The sequence below is a fragment of the Amblyomma mixtum genome, chromosome 8 (genome assembly GCF_055824585.1).
Source record: "Amblyomma mixtum isolate Tamu chromosome 8, ASM5582458v1, whole genome shotgun sequence".
Lineage (NCBI taxonomy): Eukaryota > Metazoa > Arthropoda > Arachnida > Ixodida > Ixodidae > Amblyomma > Amblyomma mixtum.
The window spans coordinates 89,041,605-89,049,469 of NC_143019.1; positions in this window are offsets into that span (position 1 = coordinate 89,041,605).

Sequence of the window (7,865 nt, forward strand, 5' to 3'; positions counted from 1 at the left end):
TTTGGGCGAAAACGCATGCGAGCGTCGCATAGCTATTGGTATGAAAAGCTTCAGCATTTCAAATTGATAAAAAAATACAGAAGTTGTGTTTTGCTTTTTCTTGTAGCCTACCGTTCGAATGGAGAACCTCAGCATGACTGCTGAGGTTTTACTCTGTCGAATGCTTTCACGTAATCAGTGAACGCTATATATAGGGGCTGGTTATATTTTGCGCATTTCTCTGTCATCTGATTGATATCGTGAATATGGTCTATTGTCGAGTATCCTTTACAAAAGCCTGCCTTATCATTTGGTTGATTGAAGTGTAAGGTTCTCCTGACCCTATAAGCGATTACCTTAGTAAATACCTTGTAGGCAGCAGACAACCAGCAGATCGGTCTGTAATTCTTCAAGTTCTTGACGTCTCCTTTCTTAGAAATTAAGATGATGTTATCATTTTTACAAGCTCTAGGTGCGCTCGATGTCATAAGGCATTCCGTATACACGGTGGCTTGTTTTTCGAGCACAATGTCTCCTCCATCCTTCAACAATTCTGCTCTTATCTGATCCTCACCAGCTGCTTTCCCCCTTTGCATTGCTCCTAAGGCTTTCTTTACTTCCTCTTTCGTTACTGGCGGGATGTCCCATTGCTGTGCTCTACTGCCTCTCAGTAATATTCTGATTGCAATCACTACAGTGTAGATTTATGTAAAACTCTTCGCCTACCTTAACTATCTCATCCATATTGCTAATGACATTGCCCTCTTTGTCTCTTATCGCATACATCTGGTTTTTACCCATGCCCAGTTTTCTGTTCACTGCTTTTTTCTGTTTTTTTTTCACCCAGTTTCCTGTTCACTGCTACGTCCGCTCTTTAGAGCATGCTCTAATTTCTCTATGTTAAACTTCCTCATGTCATCTACCTTGCGCTTATTTATTAACTTCGACAGCTCTACTGGTTCTATTCTCTTTGCTGAGTTAGACGTCCTCATGCTTTGGCGTTTCTTAATCACATCTTTAGTCTCCCGAGATAGCTTCCCAGTATCCTGTCGAACCATCCTAGCGCCTATTTCGACGGAGCACTCTGTAATGATATCTGTAAGACGATCGTTCGTTGTTTCAACATTACGGTCGTCATTGCAGAATAAATTTTTGTCCACCGCCAATTATTTTGTATTTCTATCATTCCTAGCATTGACACATTGCTGAATTATCAAACCTGACATTTTGACGCCCAGCAATACCTTCGCTTCAAAAACAAGCCAAGAGGATCACTGTAGCATTCAGCTTTCTGGAATTAGCGTAGTTTGCACGCACAGCGCGGCAGTGTAGAAAAACTGCATAAGACACAGGGCTAGGATCATTACAGTGCTTTTAGGTACACCTACAATGCAGCTGTCAAGTATCGCCTCGAGCAGTTCTGTCAAAGCAGACTGACTGAAAGGTTCATGTGATGCTCAAGACAAAAATTCCCAGTCCACAGCACAGCACTTTGAAACACACGTTGTTTTAAGTATACACTCACAGGAGTGTTCAACTTGTTGCCCTGCTTTTCTGACGTTCTCTTGAATTGGTTTTTGCTCTACATACCCATTATAAGTAACCTTCGCTATGCAAAGTGTCCCAGAACTTATATGCACATATGACACTACATGGATGTCAGTAAAGCGAACCACGGCACGATGCTGCATGCGTAAAGAATGAACAATCTGCAACATGAGCAAGAGTTCTTTCAATCTGCTTGTTTATTTAGTTTGTAAGAAGAAAGGAATCCACAAGACGGTTGCCCGCGGTGCTCTTAAGTGAAACTGCATCTTCCTATTGGTCCGCGAGGTGCAAGCACCACTACTGTAGACTGTGCTTGTCACTGCACAGCACTACATTGAATAGGTTGGGGCAACCGAAAAGGAAATAAAAATAATAGGCCCCTGCCTGCACCGTTTACACACAACAGGCCTAACCCAATTGAAAAATAAAAGAGGAAGCCCGTAGGCAAGTTGTAATTTGACCACCCGTGGGTGGAAAAATAAAATATTAGGGAAAATGCTACATTAGCGACCCACAGCCGAGAGAGCGGGCCCGGGGAGGCTCCCCTGACCTCCCCTGGGAAGTAGCGGAAAGGGAAATGGGACGTGGGAAGGGAATGGGGACAGCGAGTTTTTTGCTCTGATCCTTCAATTATCTCGACTCCATTACTGGCCCGCCTGGCCAGGGCAGGGAGAGCATCGAGATTGCCCAATGGTGCGGCCCCACTCACGGGATGCCCGACCACCCACCATACGCAACGGGCTCCGACCGTCGGAGACAGGAAAACCTAACACGGGGTCAGTAGCTACCTGGGGCTCCTCATCGCACACTAGAAGGCCTTTCCCACCTGCCGGCTACTAACCGTCGAAGGTTTTTCGCGGTTTTTCGGACACCGGAAGTATGTGTGATAGTCCCGAGCCAGTGGAGGTCCAGAACGTCAACGGCCTCGCGGCCTCAGAACTGGTCGCTCCGGGGGGTCCATCTGTGCTTCCTCCAACCATCCATGCACTTATTTCGTCTCCTAGCTTACTCTTCTCCTACTGAGGAGAGAGTGTTCAAGGCTGGGCGACCGGGCCACTAACCAAGAACGTGGCTTAGGATGAGATGACCCGGGCCTACTCCACCGGTACTCCACACATCTTCGGTTTTCGCCAGACTCTTACGAGGCAGTACTAAGCCCTCATCCCCCGGCATCCCGCAGGCGGTTAAGCCTGCGGCCGGCCGTAAGGCCGCTTCCCCGAGGCGGCGGTCCTCAGAGCCTGGCCACTATGAACCCCCGCGCGGACCTGGTTTCTCCGTAACCAGAAACCGACGCGTCGGTAGCCAGACTTGCACGCCCCCGCGCGCAGAGGAAGGAAGGTAGCATGTATTTGAAAACCTTTTGGCGTTTTGACATGCCTTCCGGGCCGGATTTCGTGGGTCCAACCTGAGTATAAACCCAGGCCTGCCTCCGCTCAGGCATCGGACCTCACGTGCACGACTGGCCCTCACAGTCGTCTGGGAGTCGCTGCCACTCCCATTGGGGGTTTGCATCCCCAGAGGATGGGTCCCGGCCATCCCATCCCCACTGCTGGCATTGGACCGAAACAAAGCCTAGTAGCCGAAACTACACCGGCCCGTATTCGGTGGCGGGGGGGGGGGGGGGGGGCACGAGCAGGCTGCACAGTCAGATTCCCCTCCCCCCCCCCCCCCACTGCACTACAGCAGGCCCCCCATCCGCCACCTGGGGACCGCACTCTTGAGCAGGCAGGTTCTGCCGAGAGTGCCACTGGATGGCCTGGTTTCCCAGCCGTTGCAAAGATAGAAAGGTGGAAACGTGAAGCACTCAAACACATAATTAGGGCCCATAAACAATGGTGCTGGCCAAGGTGATGCTCGACGCAGTCCAGAGAACAAATAGAGTGGCATATACACACAGGCAATAATCTCGGAAAAGGATATGCACACGACCGCACTGTGGGCTGCAACACCTCCATACAGCTTCACAGGAACCTTTGCCACGAGCCTGAAAAGAAACAGAGGAACAAACAGACAGGCGCCGGCACCAGGAGACAAAGGGATGAAGCAAATGAAGTGATGTCATCAGGCATGGCACACGCAATAGATGAAAAGCGCGTAAGTCAACTTCGCTGTTGGTGCGGTGAACATAGAACATTTCTTGCTTGAAGTAGCGGTGGTAGCCTTTCGGTGTCGCGTCAGATGGCTGAAAGTACCTCTTCCTGCGAGAGTAATCACCTTTCATGTTTGTAGCATTATCATATACATCCTGGTTTTGTTCTACCCAAAATTAATAGTAACTGCGCGCATGGGCAACCAATCACCGGGATCCGTGGACATGCAAGGACCGTCACCAAGCACTGGCTGATCAGTCTCAGTCGAGCTGCTTCTCTCTGGAGGAACAGGCTCCATCGCAGTGTCCGATTAAACTGGTTGTTCAAACGTACTCGTTGAGGCAGTTGAGTTCAACGCCATTGACGAGAGTGCTGTTGCGCTGTTGTTGTTGTGACTGAGAGAAGAATGAAAAAGAAATTGCACGGGCCTGCCTACTGGCTGGAGCCAAGCCACCGCTGCCACGTGCAGATAGAGGAGAGTGAAAAGATCAGAGGAAAGAGAAAAATGAAAGAAAAGACGCGCGTTGCAGTTACAACCGCGTCCGCCGAAGCGGCCGCAGCTGCGCTTCGTCACCACCTCTGACGAGAGTGCTTCGCTTGCGTTTGTTTCGTCGCAAACAGTCTCGCTAAGTGCCCCTTCACTCGTCTCACTGGTCGACGGATTGCTGCTCGTGCTCTTGTCGGTGGCAAAATAGCTAGAAAGCTTAGGCATTTTTTCTAAAGTGTCCCTAAAGTGCTTTGTCTTCACTGTTGCCAAATGGCGCTTTTATTTATTTATTTATTTGAACATACTGCAGGCCCTTTTCGGGCCCATGCAGGAGTGTTTACAATGCATCATTGATCAATCAGAGTAGAAACAAAAATTCAAAAATACAGAGATGTTCTCTACCCAAACACAAAAAGATTAGGAGAGAATTAAACAGAAAAGCCCATTTTTTCGATATAATTAAGAAATAGCTCCACGGACGTACACTTCACCGCATCTTAAGGCAATTTATTCCAATATGATATAATATCTGGAAACAGGGAGTAGTTGTGGATATTTACACGGCTGACTGGTTGACGAAGTGTTTTACTATGGTTTGTTCTAGCCGAGTGTTTGAATGGCGGGTGTAAGTATTGTGAATTGGCTATTTTGAAGTGACCGTGAAGAAGTTGGAACAAAAACATTAATCTTGAAATGATTCTTCTCTGTGACAGGCTTTGTAAATTTGACTGAACTATTAGACTGGTAGCACTAGTTTGGCGTGAATACTTTAAATAGACAGACCTCACTGCTACTTTTTGGACGCGCTCTAATTTGTTGATTAAACTTTTTTTATGGGGGCTCCAGACTATATCCGCATATTCTAGGGTAGGTCTTATAAGAGTTTTATAGGCACTGAGTTTAGTATGGGCCGGCGTGTTACGGAGCTTTCTCCTTAAATAATGTAACTTACCTTCAGCTTTAGAACAAATGGATTTCATGTAGGGCTCCCAACTCAGGTTAGGTGTTAGGATGAGCCCCAGATACTTCACCTGATCATATTTTTTAACCTGTGTGTCACCAAGTGTGTATGTAAAACTTAGAGGATGCTTCTTATTAGTGAATGTGATACTTTGGTCTTATCTACGTTAAGTTTCATTCCTCAGGTCATACACCAAGCGTGGATTGATTCTAGGGAATTGTTAAGGAGAATTTGATCGTCAGGTTTTTTTACAGCTATATATACGTCACAATCGTCTGCAAAAAGGCGAAGTTGGATCGATGAACTAACACAGGAATGAATATCATTTATATAAATGAGGGACAAAAGAGGCGCAAGTACTGATCCCTGGGGTACACCCGAATACACATCCAGGTTTTGCGAAACGTATTCACCTATTTTTAACACATTGTTTTCTGTTCTGCAAATAGCAGGAAATCCATGACACAATGTTGCGATCAATGCCAAAAGATAGCAATTTTGTTACAAGGTCATCGTGAGGAACAACATCAAATGCTTTAGAGAAGTCTAAGAATATTGCTTGGTTTATGGTTTGGTTGGTTTATGGGGTTTAACGTCCCAAAGCGACTAAGGCTATGAGAGACGCCGTAGTGGAGGGCTCCGGAAATTTCGACCACCTGGGGTTCTTTAACGTGCACTGACATCGCACAGTACACGGGCCTCTAGAATTTCTCCTCCAAAGAAATTCCAGCCGCCGCGGCCGGGATCGAACCCGCGTCTTTTGCGTCAGCAGCCGAGCACCATAGCCACTGAGCCACCGCGGCGGCCCTAAGAATATAGCATCTATCTGGTAGCCTTCATTAATTGTGTTAGCGATTTCGTGAGTAATTTCAGCAAGCTGCGTTACAGTTGAAAGCCCTGTTCTGAAACCATGTTGTTTTTCATAAATGAGGTTATTATTTTCTAGATATGAGATTATGGCTTTAAAAATAATGTGTTCCATCATTTTACAACTAGTGCTTGTTAACGATATCGGACGATAATTATTCAGTTCAGGTTCAGTACCCGATTTGTGTATAGGAATTATTTTGGCACAGCGCCAGTCATCTGGAATTACGAGTGTTTGTAAAGATGTTGTGTAAATTTTATGCCGGTATTTAGACACCCAGTCAGCGTATCGCACTAAAAATGTGTTTGAGATGGAATCAGGACCCGGAGATTTTTTTGTGTCAAGTGTTTGTAAAAGAGAAAGGATTCCATCTTCACTAATGATTAGTTCTGTCATGGGTTCCTTGATTGTGAATGCGGGTAGAGAAGCGTGAGAGGCTGTTCTGGTGAAAACGGACTGGAAAAACTTATTGAATTCATTTGCAATGTCATCAGGTTTACTAATGGTGTCGCTGAAATCTGTAATGATGGAACCAGTTGACTGTTCTTCAGATAAGTAGCGCCAAAACTTATGAGGGTTGTGAGCCATGAAGGAAGGCAGCGTCAAATCAAAAAAGCGAGTTTTTGCATCTCGGATTTTGCTCTGTAAGCAGTTAACAAGACTTGCAATGTCATTCTTGTTTCCTTTTTTATGCCGTCGTTTTATTTTTCTTTTAAGTTGAATGATCTCGCGCGTTATCCACGGGTACTCCCTGTTTATGCGTTTTTTTTCGAAGCGGAACGTATCTCTTTTCGCAAGTATTTACAATGATTTTGAAACAGGACCATAGTTCACGCACATCGGTCAGTGCGCTGAATTCGGCAAAGCTGTTCTCAAATGCATTTAGAATTGCAGGGTCATCTGCACGCTCATAGTCCTTAACAAAGGTTGGCAGTGTTTTCTTCTTTTTGCAAGTGACTGATATGGGGCATGACAATACTAGCAGTTTGTGGTCAGATATGAGCGCCAGAGAGCTCTTTTTGAAGCTAAAAGCTTCACTAGGGTCAACACCGCGCTTCGCGTGAGCCGTATCCCCCGGACTACGTCACGCACGGCGCAGGCTACTGCGCATGTGCGCCGCCGCTTCTTCTCCTCGCCACCGTTTGACCTTTCGCCGCAGCCGTGCGCAGTGCGCATTTGAAAGGAGGGGTGTATAAGGCGCGCTTGCTCATAGAACAGGCGCAGACACTCGCCATGGAAGGAGAACAAGAAGCAACAGACAGTGCGCCAGGAAACTGTCATATCTCGCTGGACACCCGAACCGCGCCGTAAGGGAACGAAAATGAAAAGAAAATTGGTTTTAAGGAAACCAGACGATGCCTGTCTCTTTCATATCTCGGTGCATACCCGAACCGCGCCGTAAATATGAAGTGAAATCAAAATTGCTTTTAAGGAAAACAAACGCCTTTCTCTCATATCTTGGTGCGCACCCGAAAGGAATGCACGCCACAGTGCATGTCTCTAAAGCAACCTTCTAAGACAGCAACGTATTCACTACACGCGCGGTTCCTCCTCCTCCTCCGCCTTGCCGCAGCTTTTCGCTTCGAGATATCCAGGCTTAAACTTAGCTAAGCCACAGCCATTTTTTTTTCCGTGGCGCGTGGTACAGAGCAACAGAACCTGCAAACCAAATTTACGAAGCCATAAGTATACTCCGTTTCATACATAGCCGGCAACGTGACGGAGGCTGCTGAAGTAGTGCGTCAGAGAAACTACATTACTCCGCCACGTATCATTCGTTCTTCTCGAAACTCCGATCAGTGTTTTGACGAATACAAAGCGTAGTATAGAACGATGTAGTAGCATTGACAATCGCGGTCGAAGCTGTAAGGCGCTCAGTGTTCGGGAACTCTGGCCATATTTTTCACGGAGTGTGAACTACTATTTGGGCGC